Genomic DNA, 10,967 nt, shown 5'->3' with positions numbered 1-10,967 from the left:
TTAAATTCATTGTCTATCTATGTATTTTAATATGGCTGTACACCGCCCTGAGTCCTTCGGGAGAAGGGCGGTCTAGAAATTTGATTAATAAATAAATAAAATAAATAAAATCCTATACCATTCCTGACTTTCTTTTGGCTTGATGGGATCACAGAAGAATAACAGAATAACAAAACAGAATAATAGATTAGGAAGGGACCCTTGAGGTCCTCCAGTCCAATACCCCCACCCAAGCAAGAGACCATATACCTGTTCAATCTCTTCTTAAAAACCTTCAGTGATGGAGCACCCATTGAAGGCTAGCTCTTCCACTGGTTTTTCACTTTTAGGAAATTTCTCCTTAGTTGTATGTTGCTTCTCTCCTTGATTAGTTTCCATCCATTGTTTCTTGTCTTGCCTTCTGATACTTTCGAAAATAGGTTGACCCCCTCTTCTTTTTGGCAGCCCCTTAAATATTGGAACATGGCTATCATGTCGCACAGAGTCCTTCTCTTTACTAAAATAGACAAACCCAATTCCTGCAACTGTTCTTCATATGTTTTAGTCGCCAGCCCCCTAATCATCTTTATTGCTCTTTTCTGCACTCTTTCCAGAGTTTCTACATCTTTTCTATAATATGGTGACAAAACTGGATGCAGTATTCTAAGGGTGGCCTTATTAAGGCTTTATAAATTGGTACTAATACTTCATATGATCTTGATTCTGTCCCTCTGTTAAGGCAACCTAGGATTCAGTTGGCTTTGGAGCTTCCATATAAAGAGGCAGTCTACAACCAAAGAGCTATGTCTTCTGTGCCAAAAGATGAGAAACAGTCAGCTTTGGTGATTTGTTGTAGGTTCCTGGAGACCTTCTTCTGGCATTGGTGCGTGTAGAAAAGGTGGAGAAGATGATCTTGGATAGGATCCCAAAGGAGGCCTATCATATCCTTGAGGACTCCCCTGGCTTTATGATGTCATCCATCCAGCTGAACTGTCAGTTTCTGTCAGCTCTCAGTGATCTGAGTGAAGATGGCCTCCAAGAGGTAAGTAGTCTTCAGAAGGGCTCCTAGCCTCTGGGGGATCTTCCCCATTAAGCCAACTTCTCAGAGGATTGGGAGATTCCCTTAGGAAAGGTAAATAGGAGACAAATGTGTTCCAGAACAGTTTTACCTTTCATACCTGATTGGTGCTAAAAGAGTTAATTGATTACTTTCCAATTGTTGGGGATCACTTACCATCATTAACCTCTGAATGAGGAAAAGCTTTTGAAATTTGATCAGCTCAGGTGCCTGTGGAACATGTCCAGTAATGTAAAACCAAACCAAGGTAAAAAGTGATGAGTCCAAGCCAGGAGTACTAGTTTCCCACTCTGGTTTCTTTAATCACAGAGTGTTGTTATGTGATTGAACATGTGTTTAATTGAATCAAAGTGATTCTAGAAAATGCAATCCTTTCCTTTACTTTCCTGACATTCCCTTTTTCCTCTTCCTCTGTTTTTCATGTTTTCAAAAGAAAAGAAGGAAGGTGAGCAATCCAGGAACTGGTGCTCTAAATTTGCAACCTGCTGACTGGAGGACAGTACCAAGTCTCCTGGGAGAAAAATAGTCAAATTTATTATTGACATGGAACTCCAAAATGTGGAGCAATGTGGTGAGTAGATGTTTAGAATTGGGCTGGGGTATTGAGAGTGAAACATTCAAGGTCACAGAGAGGGAAGGGTCAGAGGCTAAGGATAGGGGTTGTTCCTCTGCCCTGGTCCTATTAGACCTCTCAGCGGCTTTCGATACCATCGACCATGGTATCCTGCTGCGCCGGTTGGAGGGATTGGGAGTGGGAGGCACCGTTTATCGGTGGTTCTCCTCCTATCTCTCCGACCGGCCGCAGACGGTGTTGACGGGGGGGCAGAGGTCGACCCCGCGGCGCCTCACTTGTGGGGTGCCGCAGGGGTCGATTCTTTCGCCCCTTCTGTTCAACATCTATATGAAGCCGCTGGGTGAGATCATCAGTGGCTTCGGTGTGAGGTACCAGCTGTACGCTGATGACACCCAGCTGTACTTTTCCACACCGGGCCACCCCAATGAAGCTATCGAAGTGCTGTCCCGGTGTTTGGAAGCCGTACGGGTCTGGATGGGGAGAAACAGGCTCAAGCTCAATCCTCCAAGACGGAGTGGCTGTGGATGCCGGCATCCCGCACAGTCAGCTGAGTCCGCGGCTGACTGTCGGGAGCGAGTCATTGGCCCCGATGGAGAGGGTACGCAATTTGGGCGTTCTCCTGGATGAACGGCTGTCTTTTGAAGACCACTTGACGGCCGTCTCCAGGAGAGCTTTCCACCAGGTTCGCCTGGTGCGCCAGTTGCGCCCCTTTCTAGACCGGGATGCCTTGTGCACAGTCACTCACGCCCTTGTGACGTCTCGTCTGGACTACTGCAATGCTCTCTACATGGGGCTCCCCTTGAGGGGCATCCGGAGGCTACAGTTAGTCCAGAATGCAGCTGCGCGGGTGATAGAGGGAGCCCCTCGTGGCTCCCGGGTGACACCTATCCTGCGCGGGCTGCACTGGCTACCTGTGGCCTTCCGGGTGCGCTTCAAGGTGTTGGTGAACGTCTTTAAAGCGCTCCATGGCATAGGGCCGGGTTACTTACGGGACCGCCTGCTGCTACCGAATACCTCTCACCGACCCGTGCGCTCTCACAGAGAGGGACTCCTCAGGGTGCCGTCGGCGCGACAGTGTCGTCTGGCGACGCCCAGGGGAAGGGCCTTCTCTGTGGGGGCTCCCGCCCTCTGGAACGAACTCCCCCCAGGACTCCGTCAACTTCCGGACCTCCGAACCTTTCGCCGTGAGCTTAAAACTCACTTATTCATCTGCGCTGGACTGGGTTAGTTTTTTTAAGTTTATGGGTTTTTAATGGGTTTTACTTCTAAATTTTAATTCTGGCCAATTTAATAAGTTTTTTAATAGTATTTTAATTGTATTTATAGTGTATTATGTATTTTTACTTGGCTGTGAACCGCCCTGAGTCCTTCGGGAGAAGGGCGGTATACAAATTTAAATAATAAATAAATAAATAAAAATAAATAAATAAAGCTGCTCTTGACCCACCAAGCACCTCTCCTCCTGCAGCTCTTGTCTATATTGACTCCCCACAAGTTCTCCTGCTTCCATTTGACTCTTCAGGGAATCTTTAAGATGGTTCACTTATTTATATATATGGGGAAGTGGGGAGGAAGAATACGGAGAGCAGGATTTGCCTAAGGCCTCAGTGAGAAGTTCTCTGGTGGCCAGGAGACTCCACCAGCTCTGTGAACCAGAAAAATCTTTTTAATCGATGGAATTGGGTCTCAAGGGGAAAAATGCTGCAGAGGTTGGCCTGATTTTGGAGGGTCTTCACCTGGGGGAGACATAAAACTTTGTGGAGGATCACAGTACCTGCCTCTCCTTTTTCAGATTTCTCCACAAGGGTCAGCACCAGGAAGAAGAAGATTCTCTTTATGAGAAGGGACATCAAAAAAGAAGACAAACTAATGTTTCTGGCAAGAGATCAATGAGAGGACCAGGCAGACAGGCCAACCAATAGATACCCTTTGGAATTAGGGTTTCCCATGGCTGGGCTTTTCCCCCAGGTGTGAATCCTAGTCTCAGTGTTGTGCAAAAGATTCCTCGTAATGGAGGAAGACTCAGAAGAGTTTCACACTTCCCTGTCTGAAAGGGAGAACATGGGGGATCCTGGGGGCAAGACATCCCACAGCCTCCACAATTTACAACCTGGCTATTTTGATTGCAGCAGGAGCGCATCATGGTTCAGGGCATGTATTCTATCGCCAGTCAGCTGAAGCTGAAGCAGAGCAGGCTAATGGCAGTCCCGGTTCCCATAAACAAGGACCTCTATAGCTTTTCTGTCTTGGTAAGTAAAAGGGAGGCAGGGGGCAACTGGAGGCAAGGAAAGCAGGATGGAGAGACAGGAACAGTAGAGGGAGGGAGAAAAGTTGCCCCTGCATTTCCAGAACAGTCAGTGGAAGTTCAACCAGTCCATCAGAGAAACAGAAAGCAACCGTCATCACCTGGCCCTGCAAAGGTTCCTTAAACTGGGGCTGTTTCCCTTCTACTGATAAGAGAACCTGTAGCAGAAGAGCAAGTCAAAAGGAGGTGGGAAAAAGAGGAAGGGGTGGGCTGGAGCAACCTGGCTGACTTTCCCTTCTCTGCTTCTCTCCACTCTTGTTTCCTGCCAGGCTCTGATGAAGGAAAACCATTTAAGCAGCTTCACAGTAGGACTCTATGCATTACTTTCAGTCTATGACATCAGGTCAGCCTTTTCTTTTTTTTGCCTGCTATTCTCTTGGGAAACATGAACCCGAGGGCTGTTCACTAAGATGGGCACTGATGTCTCTTTTCTCCTTTGATCTCACAGCAAGGTTCCCCCAGCCATGGACCCCTGCATTGAGTTTCGCCTCCTAGAGATCTTTGGGTTCGTGTGGTTGTCCTCAATAGGCCAAGAGAAGAAGGGGAATGTCTGTGTAAGACACTTTGGCAACAGTACGATGGACTTCTTTCTGTCACTTCCAGTTCATTGAAGTCCAGTAGGCATTTCCACAATTTCTGGTTGAAATTCAACTGGCTGAAAATAAGGATAGTTTCATTAATGAAGGTAACTAAAAGGAGGGATGGTATGGCATCAGTAAATGAAATAAGGAAAGCAAACCCCACAACTTAATTGAATTTAATCAAATAAAATGCCTAATCCTAACCCTACCCCAAATCAAATTAAACCCTAACCCTAACATCTAATCCTAACCCATACCCTAAGCCACACCCAACCCTAACCTTAACCCCTAATGCTCATCATGCTTTTCCAATATGTGTGAAATCTTGCAGTGTACTTTAAGGAATAAATAATTATGGAGATTTATTCTCCATCAGTAATGGTTCTCAATCCAGACACTTGTCAGAAAAAGTAGCCAACAAACTTAGTTACATCACCACTTAAAGGTTAAAACTTATCCTGAAGCAAAGGTCTTTAACATTTTAACCATCTTAAATCTTAAAAATCTTACAGCTGAACACAGAAAGAAAGGGATTAAGATGCTGCCTTCCAGAGTAGTTCCTGATATTTCAAGAAAGAACCTGGAGAACCACTCACCCTTTTTCAGCCTGGCAGGTGAGTCCAGCCTGACTAGGCATACCTGATCAGCTGTGGACCAAGGTTCATTGGCACCCAACAAGTGATGTCCAGGAAATGAGGAATGGGAACCACACTGTCCTGTTTCACCACTATTGCATTGCTCCAGAGGTGATAAGACAGTTAGAACTTCAAGGCAACTCAGCTTCCTCATCATATCTCTCAACATTTGCAAGGGGTTGATGGAAGAAGCACCTTTCCATCCTGGTGTCACTCAGATGTTCTCCAAAGTCATTTCTGCTTCATTCCTGCCTGTCCTTGTTGGCCTCGTGTTCATCAATTGAACCAATTTTGCAGAAAATTCACAGGCTTATACATTATAGATTGTTCTAATGATGTGAACCAGGAATGTAGCTGCTCCTCAGAAAATGATCTGCAGAGGCTGAAGACAATTCTCCTTCCTTTTCTTATAGCAGAGCAGGGGCAAATGGGGGAGGTGGGAGAAGTACAGGAGCCTAAAAGTGACTCACTTTTTGCCTCAGCAAACTGGTTGATATCCTCCCATCCTAGGTTCTCTTTTTGCTTTCTTTCAGTGACGGACGCTCATATTGGGCAGGAGAAGAACCATGAGTCACCTTCCCAGCCAGGAGATGAAGGACCACTCTTGGCAGATTTCCAAGATGAATTCCATATGCTGAAGGAGATTCTGACTGAACTTGCTGACACTGAACCGCTTTTTTCTTCCATTGATCCTCTCCATCGGAAGACCTCCCAAGAAGGGCCTTAGAAGGAAGTATCCCAATCCTGGATCCCCACTTTTATCAAAGAGATCCAGGATCAGTGTGACAAAAGGGCCCAATTCTCAAGGCAGCCATGTCTTCTGTTCAGACCCTGTGAACATCCTAAATCACCTAAATGGAAAGAAACATCACTTTCATTGAAGAGCCTCTTTCCAAAAAATTCAAGGAAGAGCAGAAGAAAACTTAGCATCATGTATCCTCTAAAACCTGGGCAAAAGGGCAGCTTCTCCAAACCAAAGAGAAAGCAAGGGAAAATGTGAGACTGTCTGGGACGAAAAATAAAAAAATGCTACCCCAAAATAGAAGTGGAAGAAGCAGCAGATCTAGTCCTAAGGACCATCCTGGCTTTATAAGTGATGGAGCCTCTACTAGTGTTTCATCTATAGGGAACTAGAACGTTCATTGTTTCCTTCACACCCACTACCCAACCTTTATCCAATGATCTGCCTAAGTCACAATCACAGCCTTAGCAAAAATGTCATTACTTGTTATGTCTTTGTGAACTCAGCCACCAAAGTCTCTGGAGAAGCAGATGCTCCTTGCTGCAATCCCTTCCACAAAGCCCTGGGATTCTGGATTTTCACTCACCAGGGTTGGAGAATCCAGGCTGGATGGACTGGAAAAACCCAGATTTGTAGAAGCTCAAGCATCTCTTAATCCATCCCTCCACCCCACCAACCTGCTGCAGCATAATAAAACTGACCACAGGTTGCATCTGCTCCACAACATACGTAGCCTCGGTGCCATCTTCAAACATCAAAGGTGAAGATCAGTAGCAGAGACATCCTTTCTTCAAATCACTGATGTTCAATGGATGTAAAAGCAAAAACATCAGAATTTACTGTATTTTAAGGGTCAGAAGAGTAGAACAGAGCAAAAAATGTTGAATAATTGTAAATTGGAAAAACGAAGGGACTTTACTTGAGATAGAGTGCAAGTCCTTTTCATCCTTTGTTCATCCTTGGCTATATGGCGGTGGGGAGGAAGAAGTCGCAGCTCTTCTACTGTTATGTCACCTGCATGGGGAAAGAAGGTGAGACAAATGAAGGAAAGATGGTGGTAAGTAGAAAGGAAGTTTCTGCCTTATCAACAAAATGAGAACACCTGAAGGATCCAGGAATGTTGCAATTTGATCTCTTGGCTACGTTGCTAGAAACCACGAACGGATCATCCTCAAATTACGACAAAATTGAGTCCAGAATTTTCATCTATTTTAAGTTCATTTTTATAATAGTCGTTAAGTGAATCCCCTGATCCTAAAGCAAACAATGTGGTCATGAGTCTAAATCCAGATTATCCAAAGATCAGTTTTGTGATCTCTTTTTTTTGCCAAGAAAGCAACAAAGAACATTACAAAACATGACCACAAGACGCTATAACTGCTCATAAGTGTGGACGGATGGCCAACCGCCCAAAATGCGATCAAAGGACTACAGGGTTGGTGCAGTAGCTGTAGCTTTGATGATTGGTCATAAGTACCTTTTGTCTTAAGGTTGAACAATCATTAAGTGACCAGTTGAAAGTTGAGGAATATCTGAAGCCCACTTGGGATGCATCATGGAGGCTTGTTGTCTTTCATGTGATGATACCTTCACACACACACACCATAATGTTTCAAAAGAAAGTTACCTTCATTAATGAATCCGTCCTCATTTTCAGCTAGCACAATTTCCACCTGAAATTGTGGAAATGCCTGCTGGGCTTCGGTGACCTGGAAGAGGCACAAAGAAGTCCATCATATTGTTGCCAAAGTGGGCCTATCAATGCAAGTATTAGCAACAAGACATCCAGTGATTCCCTAGTCCACCATCAGATGGAACGAAAGGAGAAAAGACCCCTGCCTCCCTGCCCTTTCCTCACAAGAGAGAGGTTTCATGAGGATGGGGTCCTAAAAACAGTGGGGGACCCAAAGTTTACAATGTTCTTTTCATTTTGCTACATACATTGATCTTAGTTTGATGGGCCGCACTGTAGAGTAGCTGGTTCCAGGAAGAGGAAAAGCATTGCCAGCCGTGTTCTTCAAATTGCTGTGGAATTGGAGCAAAAAAGATACCTTTGAATGGAACTTTCTATTCTTAGAAATCTCATGGTCAGAACTCACAGGTGCAATTTAGGGTATGTTCATTAGGCCTTTAAAGCCATCATCTCCTCCTATGGCTATTCCCAGCTTATTAAATCCTAGCATGTTTGGAAGGAGGACGCTTTGGGATGGCATATCAAGCAAAGGACCCTATAAATACTTTTGGTCTGGTCTCTTATCTACAATTCTGGCCATGGAGCATTACAGTTAAAGAGGCCTCTTTGTGAAGAAGGGAAGCAACACCTGTGACACGCCAAATTCCCATGATACTTGATGCCTGTCCTCAAGAACAATCCCCCACTCAGATTATTCACATATATTGGAACATTTCACTTGAGTTCTAACGTCTGATTCCATGAATGTTTGCACTGGCCCCATTTTCCTTCAAGCTCCCCTGGGACTTTGATGCCCTTACCTTCAAAATAAAAAATCATATGCTTGCGTTGTTGCCAACCACTGAAGAAGGCCTCTGAGCATGAGGACAAAGGCCGCCTCCAGCAACTTCTTCTGTTCCTGAAATGAAAGATAGAGATGATGCCGCCATGTGGAACGTTTTCCCAGCCATGCCAATACCAGAAAAGAAGTCCCAGAAAGGTTGCTGGGTTGTTGGTACCTCTGAAACATTCTTGCCTCCTATTTCCGTGGAGAACAACCAAACGAACCTAAAGATCTCTAGCAGACGAGACTCAACATTTGGGTCCATGGCGGGTGGAACCTTTGCTGTCAAATCAAAGGAAAGAAGAAATATCAGTGCTCATCTTAGTGTACTGTCCTCAGGTTTATGTTTCCCAAGAGAATGGCAGGCAAAAGAAAAAAATGCTGACCTGATGTCATAATGCAGCAATGCAGCTAGTCCTGCTGTGAAGCTGTTTAAATGGTTGTCCTCCATCAAGAGTCTGGCAGGAAACAAGGAGAGAAGTAGAGAAGGGAAAGTCAGCCAGGCTGCTCCAGCCCACCCCTTCCTCTTTTTCTCAACCCCTTTTGACCTGCTCATTTGCTATAGTTTCTCTGTCAGTACAAAGGGAAGTTAACCCCAGGTTAAGGCCTTTGCACAGGCCACATTTTGACAGTCCAGGGGCAGCTTATCTCCCCTCCCTCTACTGCTCCTGTCTCTCTGTCCTGCTTTAGTTGCCTTCAATTGCCACCTGCCTCCCTCTTACTTACCAAGAGAGCAAGGCTGTAGAGGTCCTTATTTCTTGGCTCTGGGGTTGTCATTTGCCCACTCTTCTTCAGCTGAAACCGAGTGGCGATGGAAGAGAGGCCCTGAATGATGCTGCGCTCCTGCTGCAAAGGAGAAGTCAGGCTGTGGGGCGTCTTTCCCCCAGAGTCCCCCATGTTCTCTCTCTCAGGAAGGAAGGTTGAAACCTGAGTCTCTCCCATCCTGGGGAATATTTTGCACCCCACTGAGACTGGGATTCACACCGGGGAGAAAAGCTTAGCTATGGGACCCTCTAATTCCAAGGGGTACCTACTGGTTGATTTGTCTTCTTCATCCGCTCATGGACCTCTTCCCATAATTTCTGGCTCCTCTGTCGGTCCCTTCTACGGCAGGCAGCCTGATGTGGTATATTCTCTTCATTTTTGATGTCCTTTTTGGGGAAATCTGGGAATGGAAAGGCAGGTGCTTTGATACTCAGCAAAGTTTTAAGTCTCCCCCAGATGAAGCAAACCCTCCAAAAACAGGCCTATCTTTGCAGCGTTCCTCTCCCTGAGAGCTGATTCCATTATTAAAAAGCTCTTTCTGCTTTACAGAGCTGGCTACATGTCCTGGCCATGAAAGATCTTTTCACTGAGGCTTTAGGCAAATCCAAATATGTAAAAAAATTGCCAATGAACCGTCTTAAAGGTTCCCTGAAAAGGCAAATGGAAGCAGAAGAACTTGAGGGGAGTCAACATAGCCCAGGGGTGCTGGGTGAGTCAGGAACAGCCTGGCCTCTGACCCATCCCTCTACAACCTTGAAACTCTAAAGATGCAGATGTGTTTCCTGTACTGCTAGTCCTCGACTTCCGACCATCATTGAGCCCAACATTTCTGTTGTTAAATGAGACGGCTGTTAATTGACTTTTGTCCCATATTACAATCTTCCTTGCCCCAGTTGTTAATAAAATCACTGCAATTGTTGAGTTAGCAATATGGATTTTAAGTGAATGTGGTTTCTTCATTGGCTTTTGTTGTCAGAAGGTCTCAAAAGGGGATCACGAGATCCTGGGATACTGCAACCATCATAACGATGAGTCAGTTTCCAAGTGTCTGAATTTGATCACGTGACTGTGGCGATGCTGCAGCGGTTGTATGTGTGAAAAATGGTCACAAGTCAGTTTTCTAAGTCCTGTCGTAACTTCAAACTGTCACTAAAGGAGCTGTTGTAAGTCAAGGGCTACCTGTATATCCCTACATGGAGGAATCCACTCCTGAAGAACTGCTTCCTTTCCTTCTCCATGTCCCAATCCATTCCTAAGCATCTACTCACCACATCGCTCTGTTTTCTGGAGCTCCACATCCACGATAAAAGTCACTGGTTTTCTCTCAGGAGCCTTGGTGCTGTCCTCCAGTTGGCAGGCTGGTGAACTGGGAAAATCAGCTTATGGATCGCTCACCCTTCTTGTTTTCCTCCAGAAGCGGGAAAAGCACTTGAAGAAAGCCCTAGAAGAGAGAAAAAGGAACATAAGGAAAGGAAACAACTAAAATCTATTTTCCAGAATCACTCTGATTCAAGAAACCAGAGTGGAAAAATCATACTTCTGGCTTGAGCTCATCACTTTTAACCTTGGTTTGCTTTTACACGACTATGTGTTCCACAACCAGCTGAGTATCAGATTTTAAAAAGGTTTTCTTAATTCAGAGGTTAAGGATGCTATGTGATCCCGATGATATGGAAAGTAATCAACACTGTCTCTTAGCACCAATAAGGAATTAAAGATAAAACTGCCCTGAAAAAAATTTGTGGACAGTTTCCCTTTCCTAAGAAGACAAGAAATGGATGTTTCCACACCT

General features: G+C 45.1%; 1 long non-coding RNA gene across 1 annotated transcript; it reads left to right on the top strand.

The window, feature by feature from the left end:
- Window positions 1–729: 729 nt before the first annotated feature.
- Window positions 730–5,965, top strand: LOC131201830 (uncharacterized). Its single transcript, XR_009156014.1, has 8 exons — window positions 730–1,021; window positions 1,491–1,628; window positions 3,424–3,599; window positions 3,761–3,880; window positions 4,206–4,279; window positions 4,385–4,621; window positions 5,030–5,131; window positions 5,686–5,965. It is a non-coding gene; the product is annotated as an uncharacterized LOC131201830 (long non-coding RNA).
- The last annotated feature ends 5,002 nt before the right edge of the window (window positions 5,966–10,967 follow it).

The sequence above is a fragment of the Ahaetulla prasina genome, chromosome 7, assembly GCF_028640845.1.
Source record: "Ahaetulla prasina isolate Xishuangbanna chromosome 7, ASM2864084v1, whole genome shotgun sequence".
In the NCBI taxonomy this organism is placed as follows: Eukaryota; Metazoa; Chordata; class Lepidosauria; order Squamata; family Colubridae; genus Ahaetulla; species Ahaetulla prasina.
Note: the sequence above shows the minus strand (reverse complement) of the source record. Positions and strands in the feature narration are given on the sequence as shown.